We start from the raw sequence: 11,714 nt of genomic DNA, 5'->3' as shown, positions 1-11,714 counted from the left end.
CCTTATTTCATAGTTTCATATCTAAAATGAAGTCCAAGGGCGCCTGGGTGGATCAGTCGGGTAAGCGACTGCCTTTGGCTCAGGTCATGGTCTCAGGGTCCTGGGATCAAGCCCCGCATCGGGCTCCCTGCCCATCAGAGAGTCTATTTCTGTCTACTCCCTCTCCCTCTGCCTGCTGTTCTGCGTGCTTGTGCTGTCTCTGTCAAATAAATAAATAAAATCTTAAAAAATAAATAAAATAAAATGAAGTCCAAAAGCATATTCTAGAGCTATGAATAAGAACATTGTGTCATTTTTTTAATATAAGATGAAATTTTGTTACCTTTTTTTTTTTAAAGATTTTATTTATTTATTTAAGAGAGAGAATGAGATAGAGAGAGATAGCATGAGAGGGGGGAGGGTCAGAGGGAGAAGCAGACTCCCCGCTGAGCAGGGAGCCCGATGTGGGACTCGATCCCGGGACTCCAGGATCATGACCTGAGCTGAAGGCAGTCGCTTAACCAACTGAGCCACCCAGGCGCCCGAAATTTTGTTACTTGTTAATAAATTTATTTGTTAATATGTTTGCCCCCCAGTCAATGAAAAGAAAGCAAAGTTCTTGTTATTTATCTTGCTGCATAATAAATTAACCCCAAAACTTAGTGTCTTAAAACACTACATTTTTACTCTCTCACAGTTTCTATGGGTCAAATTTAGCAGCCTTGTATGTGGCTGAGTGCTTTTGGCCAGGAGTCTCTCATGAGCCTGCAGTCATTGGAAGATCTGGCTGAGGTGGGAGGAACCACTTCCAAGATGACTTAACCCAGAGGCTCTGGTTGTTGACAGGAGGCCTCAATTCCTTCCATGTGGGCTTCTCCCCAGGCTGCTTAAACATTCTCACAGCATGGGGGTAGTCCTTCCCCAGAATGAGCACATGAGACAGCCAAGTAGAAGCTTTTTTTTTTCTTTTTTTTAAAGATTTTATTTATTTGACAGAGACACAGTGAGAGAGGAAACACAAGCAGGGGGAGTGGGAGAGGGAGAAGCAGGCTTCCCGCAGAGCAGGGAGCCCGATGAGGGGCTCGATCCCAGGAACCTGGGATCATGACCTGAGCCGAAGGCAGACGCCTAACGACTGAGCCACCCAGGCGCCCCCAAGTAGAAGCTTTGATGACTTTGATGGCCCAGCCACAGAAGTTACACACCATTTCAACAACATTCTATTAGTCACAAAGGTTAGCTCTATTCATTGTGAGAAGGGATGACACAGAAGTGTGAATATCAGGAGGCCAATATTATTGGGGAGTGCCATTTTGGAGGCTAGCTACCCCAGTACTATAGCACATCTGCTGGGTGTTCCTCAAGGCTTAAAATGTACTAGCTAAGGAATCACAACTACAGAATGATTTATTTAACAGTGGTGTGAATATGATTTCCACAGTATACCTTAAAGGAAACATTAATGCTCATGTTTTCTTACAAAGTTATTTGCCTTTAATGGCATACATTTTCATAGAAGATGCCACGGAATTTATTTTTTTTATTTTATTTTTTAAGATACTTTATTTATTTATTTTGACAGAGAGAGAGAGACAGCGAGAGAGGGAACACAAGCAGGGGGAGTGGCAGAGGGAGAAGCAGGCTTCCCGCCGAGCAGGGAGCCCGATATGGGGCTCGATTCCAGGACCCTGGGATCACGACCCGAGCTGAAGGCAGACGCCCAACAACTGAGCCACCCAGGCGCCCCGATGTCACGGAATTTAAACAAAAACTAGACTTATTGTGAGGAAGGAACATTTTAGATGTTCTTCAGACTTTGTCTTTTTAAGCCATTCTGATCCCTTCCCTACTTAAGAGCACACAGTGGCTTGTCTTCTATGTAACACTCCTCTCTTCCTTCCCCATACACCAGGCTCCAGGTTGAGTGACCTCAATAGTCCCTGAAAGCACTGTCCTTTCATGTGCTGTGCTGTGCTCTCTGCTGGGAGGGTCTTTCTTTCTTTTTTTTTTTTTTAAAGATTTTATTTATTTATTTGAGAGAGAGAGAGAATGAGAGAGCACATGAGAGGGGGGAGGGTCAGAGGGAGAAGCAGACTCCCCGCCGAGCAGGGAGCCCGATGCAGGACTCGATCCAGGGACTCCAGGATCATGACCTGAGCCGAAGGCAGTCGCTTAACCAACTGAGCCACCCAGGCGCCCCTGGGAGGGTCTTTCTTATTCCCACCTGAGGAAATTTCAGCACACTTGAAGAACCCATCTCAAATGTCACCTCCTCAGTGAAACCTGGCGAGAAATCCCTGTTCTGCCATACTTAGATTTTTGTCTCGGTTATAACATTGTCATTTAGTCAGTTATTTGTATCCTTGTCAGCCTTCCTCCAAGTCCTTCCAAGACGGGGACCATCTTCAGATCCCTAGTGCCTAACGCAGTGCTGAGCATAAGTAGCTCAGCAAATATTTGTTGGGTTAGGGTAATGGATATCAAGTTCTTTACAGTATTAATGGGCAGTGCTGCTTATTTTACCACTATGTGGCAGCAAACTACGGAATTATTTCCTCCTTTGAATAAGGAGTTCAGCCAGGATGAATATTCAGCAAATTGTAGTCAGTGGTTTTTTTGGGGGGGAGTGGAATTAACAGGAGGCCCTCATTTTCCATGCTAGTTCTGCATTGTTTGAATAATAGCATGTTTTTTCATGTGGAATATAGCATTCATAGAGAAAAGTACAAAAAACATTTATTAAGAAGTTTAACTTCTTAACTTCCTGCCCAAAAATATGTTAGAATAACTTGTTAATATGCTATGAAATACAACATTCAAATAGAAGATTATGAAAATTGCTCAATATTGTGTGTATGTGTGTTTTGTTCATTATTATTCTAGCTCTGTGAAAAATGTTGGTATTTTGATAGGGATTGCATTAAATCTGTAGATTGCTTTGGGTAGTATGAACATTTTAATAATATTGGTTCTTCCAACCCATGAGCATGGAATACCTATTTATTCGTGTCCTCTTCAATTTCTTTCATCAGTGTTTTATAGTTTTCAGAGTACAGGTCTTTCCTTGGTTAAGTTTATTCCTAGGTCTTTTATTATTTTTGGTGCAGTTGTAAATGGGATTGTTTTCAACGTTGTGTTTTTAAAATTCAGCATTATTGCTGCTTATACTTTTTACATCAGAAAATCAAATCTTTAAAAGAAAATTTAAGTAATTCAAAAATTAAGTAATAAGGAAAAATAGTTATAAAATAATATGACCTGAAAATATTGGAACAGAGAATTATGTATACAGTATGTTTACAACTTCATAAAAAATACAAATACTATGAATAAGTATTTGTATAAGGAAGAGAATGTGTTTGGAAAAGTAGTTTATCAGGCTGGTTAGATTGAGTGAACATTTTTTCTTAAACTGTCTAATGTTGTAGCACTGGGTTAATAAACTTTTCTTTTAAGGCCTATTTTTGTAATCACCAAAAAGTTAACATTTTTTACTATTTGAATTATGTTACTGTCATTTTATTTTATTTTCTTTATTTGAGAGAGGGAAAGAGCGCGCGCATGTGCGCCGAGAAGTGGGCAGAGGGGGTGGAGCAGAGGGGAGGGAGAGGGACAAGCAGACTGCGCTGAGTGTGGAACCTGACATGGGGCTCTATCTCACAACCCTGAGATTATGACCTGAGCTGAAATCAAGAGTCAACTGACTGAGCCACCCAGGCATCCTGTAACTGTCGTTTTAAAGAAAGGCAATAGTTGTGTAGGGCACAGATGGAAAAACAAAAATTTTAAATACATAGCACCGTCCTTGATTAAAATGCTTTTGAAAACAAAATAAGTGTTTTTCATTCTTGTTATAAAAAGCAATCTCATTTCCTCCACATTATTCTGCCACCCAAAACCAGACATCATTTGGGAGCCCATGTATGGACTTTATCTAGAAAGACAGACAGATGAGGAAGTTTTGCATCACCTGGTCGTTATAACAATCCCAATTCTCAGCCCTCCCCATGAAAGGGGCTAGTAGATGCCTACCATCATTTCTTTGGGACATCTGAACAAACCTGGGACAGGGAGAGATGGAAAGTTTGATATAAACTTTAGAGAGTAGGTCTCCACTCTACTGGGTACTGCAAGGGGAGAAAAGAGTTTGTAAAACATAGTTCTAATTTATTGGAAAAGGAAAGATTGTGTTGGGTTTTTGATACCCATGTTTATTAATATTATCCCGACTTAGGTTTCTGCAGCAGAGCAGATAACTATTATTTTCTTCCAACAAACAACAACCACATGGTTCCCCAGTGCCCAAATTCTTATCCCTGGGATGACCTGAGAGCTGGATGAATAAAACTCACCATATGAAGTAATGCATATTATAGGTGAGGACCCCCCCCCAAAATGAAGCTGGGCACTTATATAGAAGGGAGAGGCAGATGTACCTCTCCCCTCTTTTTGCAGAGTTTCCTTGGAGACGCAATAGGAGGGATCCTGGGCTCTTACTCTTAACCCTTTGGAATATAAATAAATTTTTCCAGGGGAAAGATAAACCTGGTGTCTCCAGCTTTACTATCCAGAGATGCCTCTACAATATAACTCTCATTCCTCCCTTAGAAATATAAACACAAACATATCCAGTAGATCAATCTCTGTAATTTACCTCCTGTAAGTGTTATAGGGTAAATGTATGTGTAAATCTTACGTGTGTATGGTAAATCTCTTCTGCATGTGTCACAGAGTTCTCTCACTAATCAGTCATAAATTAACCTTCCAAGGCTTGATTTTAGTCCAAGTCCCCAGTAAAATTTGCTTAGAAAGCCCTAACTGTGCAAAAAGATAAAAAAATATTTTCTCTATTCCACAGACTGGTTAGAACATCCCAAAACTTGTATGTCTAAGTTGGTGAGACCTTTCACTTTTATTTCAATCTTGCTGCAATTACTTAAAATTTCTGAAACTCCTATCATTCCTTTTGTGTTATTTTGACTGCACAAGAAAATCAGGCTTGCTGTTTATGGCCTCACTTTGCTTTTGGCCATTTGATCAACTGAGCACTCTCCTTGATCATACCTGGGATGTCTTACAGTTACTTTTGTTGGTTCCCAAAAGTCAAATCCAATTCCAAGGGATAAAGATTTCTATATCATTGGAGATCCTGAAAAGAATGTTCTAAAAAGAACATCCAAAAAGATTTTCAAAAATATTATGGGCTATACTAATTTTTTTTTTTTAGATTTTATTTATTTATTTGACAGAGACGCAGCGAGAGAGGGAACACAAGCAGGGGCAGTGGGAGAGGGAGAAGCGGCTTCCCGCCGAGCGGGGACCCTGATGAGGGGCTCCATCCCAGGACCCTGGGATCATGACCTGAGCCAAAGGCAGATGCCCAACGACTGAGCCACCCAGGCGCCCCTGGGCTATACTAATCTTTGAAGAAACAAGTGTATGGCCTCCCAAGGTGATTTCTCTGATGGGACCTATTCTCATTTGGATATGTAAGTTCTGTGCTGTGCTGTTTTGTTGTTGTTGTTGTTGTTGTTTTTAATTCACAAAGCTTTATATAAGAAACATAAAGGTGTGTTCCGATCCTGGCTTGATATCACTAGCACTAATTCCTTAACTTAGTGAAGGTAACCTATGAAGTTCACCTCAGTCCTGCTCCTTCCAATCTTGCCTACAAGTGAATGGAATATTATTTTTCTAATATCTACACTGTTGGAATCTAGGAGCTGCCCTAAACCTTTCTTTTTCCCTGAGGTATGAGCAAGACACCCATGAAGGTAGCTAGCTAATCCAATATTGGTGATTTAGGTTTAATGCATATAGATGATATTAGGGACAGAAGAATTCCAGTGGCAGTATTACCAGGTGGGCATGAGCAACCTCATTCTGGGCTCTCCATTCACAGCAGGCTCTCAGCCAACACCTGGGTATATAGGGAAGAGGGCCTGGCCACTGGGGTGAAGAATGTGCCAAGTGAATGGTAGGCAGGGCTTCAGGGCAGGAATCTAGGCTCATAAAGCAGTAGCCCAATGGAAGTAAAGACTGTGCTTCTCAGTAGACAGGCAAGAGAACCCAGAACTCACTCCTAACAGCCAGGTATCAGTCTATCTCAAATCCGAGTGTGACCCAGCCACAAAAGAAATGAACTAGATCTGAACTTTCCAAATGGTATGCTTAGCAGACTGGTGGTGTTACAAATGGTCAATGATACACTAAGATCATGATCCCTCAGCCTTCAGATCAGCCAGACAATGGCTAGGGACCCCTACACATACCATCTATCCATTCATCTGTGTGCTATTCCATATTCTCATTTTCTGTGTCTGTAATGAGAAGCCCTGGACATGTTCTCTCAGCCTTGAGGACTGGAGCTGACCCACCAGTTTGTTACAGCTGCAATAAGAAATTAATACATTCCCTAACGGAAAAAGGAGAGAGTGGATGCCAGGCTGCACACCTCCATTGACCTCAGTGTCCAAGCCAGCTGGGTGCTGGGGTATTCACCTGGCTGACTGTCCCCAGCCCCTTAGCTCAGGCAGCCTCAGGGCTGGTGAAACTAAACCCATGCAGCTGGGGTTTTTGAGTTTTGGGTTTTTCTCTCCAAAAGATTTTTTTTTTTTTTAATTTAAGGGTTAGATTTTGAGGCGAGAAGAAACATGGGACAGAGAAGAGTGAAAGAGAAAACAAATACAAATGCAGGCTATTCGGCTCGTTTTATAACCACAGCAAACTAGTACAGAGAACACCCGGTACAAACATCACAAAGTTTCAAAGATGGGAGGTGTTCCTTTGGCACGGCTAAGTCTTCGGAATTTAGGCGACAGTCCTTGTTTTGGGGGGGGGTCACTGGATCCCTGGCGCAGTCCACTCTTTGAAGCAGATTTGAACTGGAAAAGGACCACGTAGCCCAGGTGGAAGCAGCAGAATGGGTGGGTTCGTGGTCACATGACTGTCGAAGCTCCGCCCCTCGGGGCAGCGTCCTCTCGGTGGTACTTCTCCGGCCCCTGAGTGGCAGGCCCCAGGAGTCCGCTGGCATCAAGGGCCACGTCCGCCTCTTTGATCCCCGCCTTTCGGTGGCACGTGATTCTACGCCTGGCGCAAAGTGCCCCGGCTTGGCTGGCCCTGGCCTCTTCCCCAAGCTGGCCACTGGTGCGGGAATGGGTGAATCCAGGCAGTGAGGCGACCGTCCCAGAAACTGTGAACAGTTCGGCCAAACTCCGCCCTCCTTTCTTGGCCTCACGGCACACACATCAGCAAGGGCAGAAGTTGGGGATTCTTGGAAGAAGTAACAGCAGACTCAGACTGTCAGAATCCCAGCGTGTAGGAAGGGAAGAAACGTCAGGGGGGCGCATAAGCCGAGGAGTAGCTGCTCTGGCGCGCGCGGGAGCCTGCCTCGGACTGGAGTGCGTGTATCAGGAGCCAGGGCCTCTTTCAAGGGCATCACTCACTCCAGCCCCTCACTCTGGGAGCCAGGTACATTCCCTCCCGCTACACCTCCGTCCCGGGGCCGCACACCCAGAGCTCTCCTGGGCTAGGGAGGAATACTTGCGGTCCCTTCGATCAGCCCCAGTATCTTTCCTGTATTTCTCACAACAGACCTGTGAACCTCCGTTCTCATTGTACTGATGAAGAAACAGTTCAAATGGAGCAAATGGCCAGTGTGCAGTGGTTCTGATGCTTACTTAGTCCAGGGCTCTTTCCGTTATATTCCGAACGCTCCTTTTTATATGCAAATGAGGCCAATTGTGTCCGTGACACTTTCCTACAAAATGAAACAATGCCATAATTACGAAGGCTTGCGAATTGGTGGTATAAAATGGGTAATTTGGGTTTAATGTTAAATCCTGGAGTATGTGACCTAGGTCCAGAAAGAGTGCCTTTCCTAGTGTCACCTCTGCCATCTGCTGGTCAAATAACAATATAACTAAAGCAAGTGGGTATTGATATTATCATCACATAGAAGCCAAGCATGCCCCTGAGGCTGGGTGAATGATTTGAGTGCGGACTCTGACTTTTCGGGCCTGAGATGACAAAGTAAAATGTTAAATATACAAATAAGGGTCAGAGGTTTTCCACAATAATCTCCGCTCAGGATAAGGAACCTCACAGTTTACAATGGGAGAGCCCATTCATCCGTGTATTCAACAAATATTTATTAAACATTGTCTTAAGTCTGTTTCCCGGGAAATAGATTCTAGGCAGAGGTTTGCGGAAGAGAGTGTTTCTGGGGAGTACTCTTGAGAACAACCCCTGAGAAGGCTTGATGGAAACAGAACTGGTCAGGAAAGGTTGAACGGGGCTGAATTTGCCACAGAGGACTTAGCCAATCCTACGGGGAGCTCTGGAGTTGGTTTGGCAAGAGATGGAGCCTCTGTCCTTCTGCATCAACCAGTTATTTGATCAGCTAACACTAACCACATCTAGAGGAATGAGGGCCATGATCCTAAAAGGGGGATCCAGGAAACACACCACCCCATCCGCAACAGACCCCTACTACATCCTGGGCACTGTGCCATGGTCTAGGGATGTGATATTGAACAAAACAACATCTCTGCCTTCAAACGCACCCAGGGGTGCAGAGTTAATAAATAAACAGATAAATAAATATTTTTTTAAAGATTTTATTTATTTATTTGCGAGAGAGAGAGAACGAACATGAGTGGGGAAGAGGGACAGAGGGACAGAGGGAGAGGGAGAAGCAGACTCCCCACTGAGCAGGGAGCCTGACTTGGGGCTTGATCCCAGGACCCTGGGATCATGACCTGAGCCAAAGGCAGCTGCTTAACCAACTGAGCCACCCAGGTGCCCCAATAAATGTTTTAAAAAACAGGAACTAGAAAATTATCTTGTAGCTAGAAAATGTATCCCATAAGCTTAAGTAAACAACAAAGAAAAATCTTTGCTTTTTATTGATGGCAATAAAGACGGTTGAAAATATTTAGGGTGAAAAGTGAATTCACTCTCTGATGATATAAAAATTGAAGATGATGGAAAAAGTTTGTCCAAAAACAGCTCAAGAGAAACTTGCCTATGAAATGCAACTGGAGCAGTGGGAGATCACTTTGGCATTCATCTGTAATGGACTGTGGATTCCCTCCAGCTCTACGCAAGAACAGGTGATGGGGTTTTCCCTCTATGCTGGGATCTGCAAGTGTTCTGAGCTGTTGGTAAGAAGGCCGCCCATGGGTGGATGTCATTCCTGAGGGGTGTGCTTGCTGCTGATTTGGGGTGGTTCCCCCCAGACATAGCATCTTGGTACAATCAGGAAAGGCAGCTCCTTGGTGCCTGCTTAGGGGGAGCCAGGGCAGTACTGAGGCTGATTCTGCTCCTGTCCATTGGGTACCCCCCCCCAATACTGTTGTCCTGGCCGTCTCCTCCTCCTCCACATCCCCCTTGTCCTTCCTCTTCCCCACTTGTGGCATCTTTATTTCATCTCAGAGAAAAAGTACTTGGACTTGCCTGTTATCCCAAGCTGCTATAGCATGACAATGCTCTCTATACCTTGAGCTTGTTAGGGCTTCAATATTTGAAATGCACAGAACTCTTTCTCCGCCATGAGTTTCAGAGAAATCACGTGAGACTTACAAACCCAAAAATTGCCTTCCTTGTCCCCTGGTTTGGTTGTGGTAGCCATTCTCTGAGGCAAGAGGGATGGAATTGTCTCAGAGGTTTGGGTGAAATAGAGGACCACAATGGGTACCACTGACAGTTCTAGAACATCTCTTCAGACCTTCAGGTGGTGGCCTTCAAACAGCCCTGTTTGATGTCCTGCCACAAACTCCTCTCTCTGTTTGCCTCACTTCTACCTAACTAGCTCCTCCTTCTGAATTCTGTCTGTCAGCTCATGCCCTAAGGAAGCAAGAACTGGGGGAGTTGATCTTGCCCTCAAACCCCACTCCCTCCCAGCTGATTAATCATCAGTTTCTAGATAGTTGCACATTTGCGGTCACTGGCCCAGTTCAAGACACTGCTAACAACCTCCTTACTTGTCCCTGTGGAGCAGAGTTTCTTAACCTCAGCAGTAGTGACATTTGAGATTGGATCTTCCTTATTGTGGAACTGTCGTCCGCACTGGAGGCTGTTGAGCCGCATGCCTGGCCTCTACCCACTAGATGTCAGTAGCAACCCTTAGTCGTGGCAATCAACAACGTCTTCAGACCACCACCGGGCCAAGGGAAAAATGTGTGCCCTATGTACGCTTATCAAAATGTCCTCTCATAGTTTGAACCAAGTATAAAAAGTTCATGAAAGTTTTGCAACAACAACAAAAAGGCTGAATTCACTCTATGCTAATGTAAAATTTAAAGAGGAAAAAACAAACAAATGAACAAAAGACATCCAGAAACCATTAGAGAAGAAACTTTGCAGGGCCCAGTACAAAATGAAAATACAGGGCTCCTTCTTCAAAACTGATGAAGAATTTCAAAACAGTGACAGAAGAATGTTAAACCAAGTGTGAGGTCCTGTTCGGCTGCACAGTTCTCATACCCATGAAGCTCACCCTGAACCCCATGTTACCCAATCTGCCTGATGGGGAATGTGACAGCTAGGTGGGTCCTGGGAACCCCAAGTTGATTAGAAACAACTGTTCCCATTGCACAATAACACAGCATCCTAGAACAAACAGCGTCGTGAATTTTTGGCATTAAGTTTGATTTAAAAAAAATATTGTATTAAAATATTATTTATCTTGATTACTGAGGATTTTTTAGAAATATTTATTTATTTGAGGAGGGGGGAGAGGCAGAGGGAAAATCTCAAGCAGATTCCCCACGGAGTGCAGAGCCCCACACAAGGCTCGTTGATCTCACGACCCTGAAATCAGGACCTGAGTGGAAACCAAGAGTCAGACAGTTAACCGACTGAGCTACCGAGGCACTCCTTGATCACTGAGGATTTGGGCACCCTCTTAAATTTTGCACCTGGGTAGAGTTCCTTACTTGCTGCACCCCAATCTGAGACTTTGTCAAATGTTCCCTGCTGATTTAGAGGAGTGGTTCTCAAACTGTGGCCAGTATCAAAATCACCTGGGGAGCTTGTTAAGACACAGACAGGTGGGCCCCAGTCCTGGTTTCTGATTCAGTAGGTCTGGGGTGGGGCCTGAGGATCTGCATTGCTAACAAGTGCCCAGATAATGTTGAAGCTGCTAGTCCAGGGCCCATTGAGAACCACTGCTTTCAAGCCATCCTGCATGTGCCAGTGACAATGACATTTCCAAAATACAAGGCACTTCTCTGCTTAACTCTTCATGGGTCCCCATGGCCTATAGAATACAGTAGATGCTCCTTGGCATGGCAGGCATTACCCCAGAAGCCACCTTTCCAGTCCCTTCTGTGCCCTCTCACCCCACATGTTGTTCTAGTCCTATGGGAGCGAATGACTCTGACTCAAATAATCTGTCATCATCCCCCCAAACCTTACTAAAGCCTCTAGATTGAGCTAAGTGCCTTTTCTTTGTCCTCCCACTGCCCATTGAATATACCCCTCTGTTAGCATTTAACTTTGTACTGAAACGATCTGTTTGTGTGAACATCTACCTCCATCAGATAGCAGGATCCCGGAGCGGTTTTCTTTATTCTTCTAGTCACTGTTTACCCTCTGGGACAAGTAAGTGCTGCAATAGCATCTAATGAACTGAGCTGAACTGACCTGAACACCATTCTGTTATGGTGCAGTAAAAACAGAGAAAAAGAATACAATCTTGAGTGACAGCTCAAGATGTAAGTGCATAAGGGGAA

The sequence above is a fragment of the Phoca vitulina genome, unplaced genomic scaffold (genome assembly GCF_004348235.1).
Source record: "Phoca vitulina isolate PV1807 unplaced genomic scaffold, GSC_HSeal_1.0 scaffold175, whole genome shotgun sequence".
Classification (NCBI taxonomy): Eukaryota; Metazoa; Chordata; class Mammalia; order Carnivora; family Phocidae; genus Phoca; species Phoca vitulina.
Note: the sequence above shows the minus strand (reverse complement) of the source record.